Source organism: Cupressus sempervirens, chromosome 9, assembly GCF_028749045.1.
Source record: "Cupressus sempervirens isolate cs-2001-9-10 chromosome 9, ASM2874904v1, whole genome shotgun sequence".
Classification (NCBI taxonomy): Eukaryota; Viridiplantae; Streptophyta; class Pinopsida; order Cupressales; family Cupressaceae; genus Cupressus; species Cupressus sempervirens.
In genome coordinates this window covers 461,185,010-461,197,476 of record NC_143126.1, presented here as the reverse complement: position 1 = coordinate 461,197,476, position 12,467 = coordinate 461,185,010, and the positions used below count along the sequence as shown (strand labels likewise).

The window sequence follows — 12,467 nt, the reverse complement described above, 5'->3', positions numbered from 1 at the left end:
AGGATTAGAAATTGATGGAGGACTATCCTTTCTCTAAGGACTTAGTTAAATTGGTCTCCACTCTAGAAAAGTAGGGGGAGGAACCTAAGGAATGCCTTGAAGAAGGATAAATCCTCAAAGATGGTGCAAAGAGAGCAGAGAAGACTCCCCCACTAAATTATGAGACTCAAAATCCTCTAGTGAACTCCCAGAGGTGAAAGAAAAGCATGAACTATGAGAAATGACACTTATGAAGATTGCAAGAGATACTTAGGATGGTTTGAGAGTTATTGTAAGTTTGTCTAGTGGGAGGGAGACTGGAGGGATGATGTGGGGGAAGTGTGCTTCACCTGTAAGATCCCTAATGTTTTCCCTTCCAATTTGTTAGAAAGTGCTTTCCCCATCTATTTAAAGATTGGATTATTTTTTATACCTACCCAACCCATGGATAGTCCTGATGAGGGATGGAATATGGTGAAAAAGAGACTAGGGGAATAATTAAACCTAATGTGGGATTTGATTCTAAGGTTGGAAGACCTTCAAAGAAGTCCATCAAGTTGAAGGCAATTGTGAGGGACATTTCTCAAGATACTTCACTTACCTTGGAAGACACTTAGAAATGTAGTAAATGAAGATCATCTCTTGGAATATTAGGGGACTCAATAGCCCTAGGAGACAATATGTTATTAAGTAGAACATTATAGAACAAAAAGTGGATATTATTCTTATTTAACAGGTTAAAATGACACTTAGGAATTCTAAAAACTTGATGGCCTATATCTGGCTTGGTGCAAGTTTTGCGTATAGTGAGGTAGCTAGTGCATCCTAAGGCATTACGACTATATGCAACCTAGACAAGATTTTAGGTAGAGCTATTTGTTCAAATCCCAATTTCTTGGTGGTTGAGTTTATGTAGAAGGATCTTAGTTTACTTTTATTTAATTTCTATGATCCTAATATGTGGGATGGAAGGCTTCAAGTATAAGAGGAGGCCTTTAGTGTTGTTGAATTGAAGCCCAACAAAAGTGCTTCAGAATATCACTCCAAAGGAAGCCTGGGGTGGACAAAAGTCCTTAGTAGCTCACTTTCATGTATTTGGTTTCCTTGCATATGTTCATGTTCCTATTCAAAGGAGGGAAAATTTGGATGCCAAATCCCAACTTTGTATCTTTGTGGGATATTTTGATTCCACCAAAGGATATAAATTTTATGAACCTGACACAAAGCAATGAATTATTAGTTGAGATGTGGTTTTTAATGAAGGGGGAGTATGGAAATGGAAGAAAGAAGTTCAAAAATCTACACCATTCATCATGGGTAATGAAGATGTTTAAGTTCCTCCTCTCCCCACAAGCTCAAGTGGAAGCTCAAGCCCAAATCCACCAAGTTCACCAAGTCCCTCTTTAGGTGAAAGTTCAAACTCACAATCCAATCCAAGTTCCTCACAAAAGGTACAAAGTTTAAATGAAATATATCAAAAGAGTTCTGTTGTGGATTCATTTGCTAACTTTGCATTGTTAAGGTCCATTCAATTTGAACCTTTTGTGTATGAAGAAGCTATGCAAAAACCAATGTGGATTGATGCTATGGATGAAGAGATGCATGCTATTGAGAAAAATATTACATGGGAATTAGTTCCACTTCCAAAAGACAAACAGGTGATTAGTGTCAAATGGATTTACAAGGTTAAATATCATGCTGATGGTTTTGTGAAAGACACAAAGCTAGACTAGTTTCCAAGGGATTCATGCAAACAACTGGAGTAGATTATATAGAGACTTTTGCTCTAGTTGCCAGGTTTGATATAGTTAAAACTATATTATCTATTACTGCTCAAAACAAGTGGCCAGTCTATTAGATGGATGTAAAATCAACTTCCCTAAATCATTATATTGATGAAGAGATTTATGTGGATTAGCCTATTAGCTATGCAATTTTAGGAAAAGAACGCTTGGTTTTCAAGCTGAAAAAAGCACTTTATGGGTTGAAGCAAGCACCATGTGCTTGGTATGCATGAATTGATAGTTATTTCTTGAAGAAAAGATTCATTCAACGTACTTTAGAGCTAAACTCTATATCCAACATGTTGGTAATGATATTCTAATTATTTGCCTTTATGTTGATGATCTCATTTTTACATGTAATAGCCCATCTCTCATGCAGAAATTCAAAGAAGAAATGAAACAAGCATTTGAGATGTCAGATCTAGGACTTATGCATTGATTCCTTGGGTTGAATGAATTTCTTACATGAAATGAGCTTCTTGATATTGACCTCCAATGCTTCCCCTTCACATGGTCTAATAATAGAATGGGTAGTAATCTCATCCAAGTGAGGTTGGATAGGGTGCTGATTTATGTTGGCTGGGATATCCTCCCTCTTTCTTCCCTATAGGATTTTCCTAGTATGATTTCTAATCATTCCATTATCTTGTTTAGCTGGGCTAAGTGAAACTCTGAAGGATATAAATTTTTTAGCTATGAGATTATGTGGCACTCACACCCATAATTTGGGGATTGCATCAAGTAGTGGTGAGACATTAGAGTGGAAGGAATGACCATGTTTAGGATTGCAAAGAAGTTGGAAATCATTAAGTGTGAATTTTGCAAATGGAAAAAATCAACCTTTGGAGATACTTACAAGAAAAAAAAGGACATTGAAAAGAAGCTCGAGCATTTCCAAAATGTGCTTTCCAATGGGAAGGTCACGAAGGATTCTATCCAAGAGGAAAGAGATTTGAAAGGTAAATAGTAGGATATAGTAATGAAGGAAGAGATCTTCTAGAAGAAGAGATTACGTATCTAGTGGATTATAGAAGGTGATAGGAGCATTTCCATCTTCCATAGGTCTACTTCTAAGCACAAGAAAATGAGCACTATAATTAAACTACTCGATGACTAGAATTAGGAAATTACAGAGGAGATTGACTTGGGAAATTGAGCATCCAATTATTTCCATGACATCTACAATCATATTATGCTTCCCCAAGATCACAAAAAAAGTGAGGAATTACTTATAATAATCATCCTGGTGGTTGAAATGCAGATGAATGATGAATTGGTGAGGAAAGTAGAAATTGAGGAGGTAAAGGTAGCTATTTTATCCATGGGAGCCTATAAGGCCCCATACTCTGATGGCTTCCCACATGCTTTCTTCCAGTAGTTTTTGGAAATCATCAAATATGACCTCACCCATGATGTGAGGGATTTAATAAATAAAGGGAGATTCCTCAAGAAGCTTAACCAAACTTACATTATCATGGTTCTAAAAGTAGGTGATGCCATTGGGATGGAGGATTTTAGGCCCATCAACCTTTGCAAAAAAGTGCCCAAAATCCTATCAAAGATTCTAGTGAATTGACCGAAACCCCTACTAGATAAGTTTATTAGTTCATCTTAGAATGACTTCATCTTGGGTTGGAAAATATTAGATGAAACCATTACTTCCCATGAAGTTTTGAATTGAATGAAGAAGATAAATAATCTAGGTATGGCCATGAAACTTGACATTTCCAAATCCTATGACAAAGTTAGATGTGATTTCTCTTTTGATATTTTGGCAAGGCTAGGTTTTGGTGAGAGATTTATCTCACCGATTGAGGAGGTTGTCAATTCTATTCAATTTGTTGTTCTCCTTAATGGAACCCTATGGAAATTCTTTAAGTTTACTAGGGGATTGAGACAAGGGGATTCCCTTTTTCCCTACTTGTTCATCATTATAGTGGAGTTTCTCAAAAGAAACTTTCAAACAATGATGGAACAAGGATAGATAAAAAGTATCAAGCTAGCCACCACTCTCCCCCTAGAGGTGATCTAATTTAGTTTGTGGATGACACTTTTCTTTATGGAATCACTTCTATCAGAGAAGCTAGATGCTAGAAGAAACTCCTAGATGACTATGCTAAAGTTTCAAGTCAACATATAAAATATCAAAAGAGAAAGATCTATTTTTCAACATTGAGAGGTGCTTGCAAGATAGGATTACTAGAGAATTGCAATGTCAATAGGAAAAACTCCCTAACACATAGCTTGGATTACCCATTACCATTAAGGAGGTTCTTGCCTTGTTTTCAAACTTGATTGTGGAATGTATGCACTGAAAGATTGTTGGATGGAAGGGGACAATTCTAAGTGAAAGTGGTAAGTTTCAACTCCTTGCAAACTCCTTACTAGGTATCCCAATTTATTTTTGATCTTTATTTAAAATCTATTATAAAGTTAAGGACACTATTAAGAAAATTCAACACAATATTCTATGGTTCAAAATTGAGGAGAGGTCTAGGATGATCCTTGTGGCTTAGGAGAAGGTTTATAAACCCAAATCATAGGGTAGACTAAATCTAAGTAGAATAACTAACCTTAATAGGGTGCGTATGGCTAAGATTGGTTGGACATTAATTAGGGACAAGGAAAGATGGTGTAAAATTATGAAGGCTAAATATTTGAGAGGAAATGCATTAAATAGTACAATCTTGAAAACAATGACCTCCCATTAGGCTCAAGAATTTGGACTAATATTGTTCATAGCCAAAAACTCTTGAGGAAGGGTATCAAATGGGTAATTGGGGATGGGAATAAGATTAGATTTTGGGGGGATAATTGGAATGGATGCACTCTTGGCCAGTCACAATTTAGTCTTCTAAGGAATGCCTATGTAAACTAGCTTGGGATATGGTTGAGTAATTACATAGATAACATTAGAAAGTGGATAAAGCTTGACCATTTCTTCCTGCATCATATTTTATCCATGGATCTCTAGATAATGATAGAAAAAACTAGATTTCTAGCCTTACCTTCATAAGATACAGTGGTGTGTAATTCTAATGCCTCGAGGAGTTTAGTATTGAATTTGAGCTTATAATACCATTATTGGTCACTAGGAGTGTAGGGACTTGAAATATGTTTGAAAGCTAGGAATAATCTTGAAGGTAAATTTCTTCTAGTGGGTAGCACTGCACGAAAGCATACTTATAATTGATAACCTTAAGAGAAGAGGGTTTCAATTTGTTAATAGTTATGCCTTATGTCATAAGGCGGAGGAGATTATCACCCATCTCTTGATCCATTGCACTTATACCAGGGAAGTTTGGATGAGCATCACTCACAGATTCAAAGTTCAATGAGTTTTCAATGGTGACCTTCAACAATTTATTCTGGGTTGGGAGCCTCCTACCTTCCATCCCCTCATTATAATGTTATGGAAGGTTCTACCCCCTAATATTTGCTGACAAATATGGAAGGAAAGGAATAATCACATTTTTAGGGATATATCATCTCCCCCCTTGGCCACTCTCCAAATGATAGTTAACCTATTATGTGAATACATCCCCCACTGGAGGTGGAAAACCCCCATGCTTTGACACCCCAAGAATGTGTTATTGCAGATAACTAGGGAATAATGGATTTAGTATCCAAATTTGATAGTTAAAAACTTTTGGCTAGGCAACAGGTGAGATGGAAACCACCCCCTCATCTTGGTTCAAATTTAACTTTGATGGGTTTGAAAAGGAGGGCCATTCAATTATGGGTGGCATTATTAGGAATGAAAAAGGTAATCTGGTGATGGCCTATGCTAGCAATTGTGGTGAACAAAGTAGTACTTTTTCTAAAGCTATGGGTCTTTTTTTGGGGTTCAAGCATGCCATTTTAATTAGTATTCAAAACTTGGTGGTGGAGGGAGATTCACAACTTATTATTGAAGCAATTAAAGGGAAATTTTTTAAGTTATTAGGAATATTCCCCAAGTCATTAGGGATGGCCATACCCTCATCTCAAGATTTTGAGAAGTGGCTATTCAACACATATATAATGAAGGCAATGATGTGGTCTATGCACTATCTACAATCAGCCACATGATGACTAACACATATAGCTGGGATAACTTTAATGGGCTTCTAGATCATACCTATGATTAATTGAAAAATATGTTAAATAATCTTATGGGATCAAATAACTTATGTAGTAAAGTTACCAATTTTTTGGAAATCATTATTTAGGGTGTCTTGCCAAAAGGTGGTTGTAATATCATTAATTATGTGATGGTTTTGATTGGTTCATTTAGTGGTGTTCAATATGGGAGAGATTTTTACCTAAATTGGAATACTGACTTTTGCAAGATTTGGTGTAATTTTGTCAAGAGTAAAAGGATAGATGTTTTAATTCATGGAAGCACTAGTACCATTCACAAAAAAAGATGTGGCTGACATAGAATAGAGAGTACTAGTTCTCATTATGATTCATAATGGAGTGTACCCATAGTGGGTAATTATTACTTGGAGCCTTTTCATTTGGGTGTTCATTTCAATTGCTTCATTCTCAATTTTTTGAGTGCTTGCCTTTCTAGTTTTTTAAGTCTGCATTACGAATTAGCTATGGTAATGTTAGATATTTTTGAGGATTTCATTGAGGATTTGGGAAAGAGTGGAGAAATGTTTGGCAACCTAGTTCACATTGAGCCAAGCTCCAATTAGAAATATAATAAGTCCACCTGGACTTATTTGAAGGAGGGTGGTTTTGGTGTTGTTTATGTGGTGCATTAAGGGTTATGATGAGTCTATCTCTATGCAATTTATCAATACTTGGAACAATAGATGGGTGATTGTGAATGGGGTCTCATTCAAGATTAATGAGGAAGTCATTGCTAAAACTGACAGTTTCTCCTTAGATGACTGAAAATGGAAAATAACAAACCCATGTTGCAGACAAAGCCAACCTCAATCAGTTCTTCTGCTTGGGTGAAAGTCCAACTTGTGACCATGGTGGATTTGTTAAGACAACATTGTCAGATCCTTGGAAAGAGGGATGCTATTCTATCATGTGCTATCTCACTTTAGAGGGAAGATTCCAGATTTTTTACTACTATCATTTCCCCATTTCAAACCACTTTTAGAATCATGATCTCATTTTGTTTCCCTACCTTATCCTTCATTCCATGGAAGATAATATCCTCAAAGTTAAGGAGGAGATGAAAAAAGGAAAACCTTATAATATCCTTCACCACCTTCTTTTATGCTTAAACTGTTCAATTTTCACAAAAGTATTTTCCCTACCAAGCCTATCAATGTTTAGGTTGTCCTCCCTAACTCAAATATTTCTATCTTGACCCCCCAAATATCTATTGAGGTGATGTCTATTGTTGATACCAAAAGTCCTAAGTCCTCTCCACACCACATCCTTAAGAAAATTAAGATGGAGAAGAATATCTAGATTATGGACTCGAATGTGGAAATAGAAAGTGGTAGGAGGAGATTCCTTAGAAACAAGAAAGAATGTGTGAATGTAGAACTTGGTCCCAAACTTGAGAGCCATCCAAGCTTGGACTCCATTAGTAGTGGAAAATGCAAGCCCCCTAGAAAAGGCAGAAAAGTAAAGCTTCCCAAAAAAATACATTGTGGACGAGGAGAAGGATACATCTAGTAAGGGAAAAGGAGAAGAAAGGAGTCATTTAATCTCCATTCCTTCCCATGTCTTAGAAACCCACAATAATGACACCCCAAAAAAATAGGGAAGTGAAAAAGGTGAGACTCTCACCTTCCCCCCTTGTTAGTAGGGAAAAGAAAAGAAATCCCTCGATAAAGAGCCCTTAGGGACCTTTGCAAGTGAAAACTAGAAAATTGTTGATGGTATGGTGGACATTAATAGGAGCTTCAAGAAGATAGAGGAGAGGTAGGAGATCCTTGAGTAGAGATTTAATGATGTTACTAGCTTTGTGGTTAGGGTGATGCACTCAGCTGTGTCAACTCTTCACCTCTTGTATGCGGAGAAAGAAGGCCTCACTTCTACAATAGGGGTGGACACCATGGGCTCCCTTTATAGGTTTCTGGAAAATGATTAGCTACAATTGTTGTTTAATAATCTAGAAGGGAAAGATAAGAACAAGGAGAGTTATCTCTCCTCCATGTTTTAGTTTTAGCTTTTGTAATGATGGTTATCTTGACACTTGACCCCTGTGGGCTCTATTCATGGTGCTTTTTTGGACTCACTTTTATTATAGTTTATGTATATTTTATGGGTTAGACTACTCATAGTTATTTAATGATGGTTGGATTTTGGGACAGTCTAATGTGGTGGTTTTTGAAATTAATAAGGGAGTAAGGTTAAAATGTATATCTAACTTGTAGCTATTCTCCAACATTTTGTTTCTCTAGGTTAGCCCCCATTTTTGGCTACTTTTAATTTTAAGCACATACAATGTTCTTATTTACTAATGGATGCACCAATAGATGTTAACTATGGAATCACCATATTGAATATATTAATATGATCTTTCATATCTATTCCTCCATCCATCTTCTAAGAGTACAACTTATTTATCAGGAAGAGCTTGTTTACCAAGGACTTGTCTTGATAAATATCTCCCAACTTATTCCTCTAAGAATGTTCAACTTTCTCTTCATGGATATTCAACAAAATAACATCTGTAAGGCTTAATCTTATCAGTCTTATGATCTTTTGATCTACGAGATACCAATATTTCTACTTCACACTAAAAATCTTGTTGCCAGACATATTAACCCACAAATCTCAATCAATTAGCTTATCTTCAACTTTAAGTTTGTATAACTCAATTTTAGTTCCATTAAGCTTTTTAATGTCTAGATTCCTAGTCCATGCCAATCACTTTAGTTTGTAGATAAATACTATGCAATCTCTTGCTGAATCTAACTGTGCACAAAAAACCAACCCTACATAAAAAGGATAACAACAAATGGCCAAGCTCTAATACCACTTTCAAGGAAAGCTACATTGTAGAAGTGTCTTCCTGATGCCAAATTTGAAGGGAAAATAAGAAAGAGTAACTCTCAAATCAATTTTAGAACCTTGAGAAGAATAATTAAATAGGAAGATAAAAGCATGGAAAACAAGAGCTTTGATCAAGCTTTAGTCCCTGCCTTCTATGGAGAGAGTGAAGGAGGGTTACACATAGAGTAAGATCTATGGTTTTGTAGTTGTATGTGGAAATTAGTTTTTTTTTGTTACATAATTATAGTACATTTAACATTTGACCATGTATTTTGAGAAGACTTTATATGTAAAACTATAATTTTTTATTTTCAAAGGAGCACATCATATAGTCACTGATTCTATGTACAAGATATAACCATTGATGAAGCAACAAAAGGCATGCTTCATGATCAAAATGTACAGTTGTCATTGTGGGCAGAAGCTACCAATACTGCTATATACATTCAAAATAGATACTGACATTGAATAGTAGAAAGAAAAATTTAAGAATGCATGTTTAGAATTAGCATATTGTATGCATTATGTAAGTACTAGTGTGATTTACTTTGTTTGTGCAGAGTTAAACATATAGAAACTAATCATGTGTAGAAGCAAAATGCAAAGTAACTATGTGAAGAGTAGAGAATAAAATTTTAGTTGTGAGTCTTATATGTGAAGCCACAATTTGCAAAATGGTGCTGCCTATTTGAAAATTCATTCATTCTATTATGTGAGAAACCTACAAGTGTAGCAACTGTTTGAGTAAGTTAGCAATACTTTTTAGCTGAAATAAATGGAGAATGTATACAGTTTTGTTAGTGTGAAAGGGCCATTAGAAGTTTAGTTATGTGTACCTTTGTTGTTGTATGTGCTGGAAAATTCTAGTGTCATACAATTGTTTTCTACTAGGTGCTCTACAATTTGTACAAACCAAGTAATTATAGGTTAGTATTTTGTTTTGACAATGGCATCGATTCAATGTCGAATTGAGAAATCTAAGTGCATAGTTGCTTATTGTAGTGGGTTCATTCATGATAGCAACAATTTAATTATTTGTTGCAATGATGAAAGTTCCTTGGAGCTCAAATTGTCACATGAGGTAGACTGCTGATGACATGTCCTCTGTGTAACTATCAAATGGTATTGTAGTAAGCTCTGGAAATTTTTATTGTAGAATTCATCCATTCAAGTTGCATTCAAGTTGCTTGTCTTCAATCTCAAGTATGCATTTTCGGTAAGGTTGATCAGTGAATGATGTGGTTCGTGCACATTTGGTGCAATGACTATTTTTTTGTTTGTACTTTGTGATGGGGAAACAATTTGGTGGCATATGTTATAGATAGGTTGATATGATGATAGGTGGACATTTTTTGTCCTTAGTGTGCCTATTACCTTTTATTGGAAAAGCCATATAGATCTGAATTAGTTCAAGAGCATTTTGTATTCCATTGATTTGATAAATGGAAGGAGGAGGTATTTATTTTATTACTTGTACATTTGTTGAGTCGAGTTCCATGAGTGATTTTTCTGTTGATGCATCATGCAATATGTTAATGAAGGTAGAAAGTCCTGATCGTATGATTGCAGAGCCTCATGGTCCCTGGAGTGCTACATTTTTCAAAATTAGAAGCAGTGGGTTTCAAATTGTGGAGGCTGCAAATATTTTTTGCAAGCTAGTGTAGGGTCCAACATGATCCTTCATAACTATGAGTTGCACGGAAGTGAAATTATGGTTGTAAAAAATGACGAGTTCATTTTCAGAGTTTTTATTCTTAGCTTTGAGCAAGAAGAAATTATGATTTAGAAGAGTTCCTTATAGTAGCAACATCTAAAGGAAGTGGTTCATCTCTAATTTGCAAGTGGAATTCAGATGTCTCGTGTCTGTGGGATGGTACAAGTATGCCAAGGCTTCCAATTGGGTATGTCTTTGGCAAGTGGACTAGCTGTGATATTTTTTTATTTGGTATGAGTTGTTTCTGTGTGCAAACTAGACAAATAGTTGTGATTTTTATTTCGGGTGTCAGTTGTAAGTAGTATTTAGCATCACTCCTTTCAAATTGGCTTTTTTCCTAATTTTAAACTTCTCCAAATAGACACTTGTTCTAGGCTGGAGTGATGGTAGAAGTTTTTGTATTAGTGTATTTGTAATATTTGTTGTAATTATCATCTGCCCTTGGCTATTAGTAAGGTCAACATGTGCAATGGATGATTTTTGGTCACTCATTGAGCTTGTCTTGCATGTTGGGCCATATGTGACTAGAACATCACCTTCAAATGCTTCTATTGATTGTGTTTTACATGTGTTAAGTATGGTGGATGGGTAGACTATCTCCAACTTGGGCCAGCAATGAATCAGCTCATGTTAGTTTTGACAATAACTGGCAAACATCTTCTATGTTTATATCTCTAGCTTTCTTAGCTTCACTTCTCTATCTTCCCCTTCCATGAAGGGCTTTATTTGTGTCAAAAGAAGCCCTACATTTCCTCCCAATGGAAGCTTCACTTCAACAACAATGGCTTCCTTTCTAGAAATTAGCTCTAGCAACACAACCATAAATGCAAACACATCAAGTTTTGGTGTGACCTCTCCATTTACTAGGTATTCTAGAGCATGTACCTTGGCATGCCTACTATATATGCCTTGTGCACACATTTATCCCTAATTTTGCAATGGAAAAATTGGCAATCTTGGCCCTAAATTTGATATCCAAGAGAATGTTTCTAGTGTTAACATCCTTGTGCACAACACAAGGCACTGTGTGCTTATGAATGTATTGAAGCCCATTTGCCACATCCAAGGTAATCTACAATCTGGTCTTCCAAGAGCTTAGATTGGAACTAACAATTTTTCTCTGACCATGAAGCCATACATTTAGGCTACCATTGTTAGTATACTCATAGACCAAGTAATACTTTTCCTTTGAATTGTTGCAAAATCCTTCGAACTTCACCAAATTACTATGATTGACCTCTCACAAAATCTTCAATTCTTGGGACATATCACCCTTTATCTACTTTATGACATAATTCTTACCATTTATGATGCCTATGTAAATAGAGCCCTAGATGTTACTCAAAGGGCTAAAATTCTATGTTGCTTTCAACAAACTCTTAATAGAATATGTGCGAGGCTTATCGATGGTGCTAATAACACTGGCTAAAAGTTTCTCTTGTTGGGTACTTTTCATTGTAAAAGACTTTGATTTCAAATTTGAGGAGCTAATGAATTCAAGCTTTTCAATAGTATTCAAATCTGAAGAGCTACTAGGTTCTTTAGTAGTCTTAGATGCTAAAACTGCCCTATAATAATACCAAAAAATGTATAAAGCCAAATCTAAAGCCCCACTCAAAGAAGCCCCTATAACAATACCCAAACCATGAGAACCATTATTTGTACTTGATGATGGAGAAGTGACCTATTCAATTGTGATTTTATTTCAAAGCTATTATTTTCTAATTATAATCAAAATTGATTCATTCACTGACTCTGATATGACCCTCTTTGCACATTACTCTTTGATTAAATAAATTAGACAATTATTAATTTTTAAATAGAAATTATATCCACAAAATAGTAAAGACTTTACACAGAAGTTCTTTTTATTGATGATACATAATTATATTTTAAATCTTTATACTTTAAAAAGAATAAGACAATCAATTTAGGGTATGACATATACTATGTTATTGATTGTTATTATCATTTAGTCTTGTCATGTACATAAACCATTTCTAGTTGATTCTGCTATGTTCGAGTTCTAATAT

The 12,467-nt window shown here is 35.4% G+C and overlaps 1 pseudogene; it reads right to left on the bottom strand.

The window, feature by feature from the left end:
* Positions 1-11,100: 11,100 nt before the first annotated feature.
* Positions 11,101-12,090, bottom strand: LOC149539332 (serine/threonine receptor-like kinase NFP; annotated as a pseudogene).
* Between the last annotated feature and the right edge of the window lie 377 nt (positions 12,091-12,467).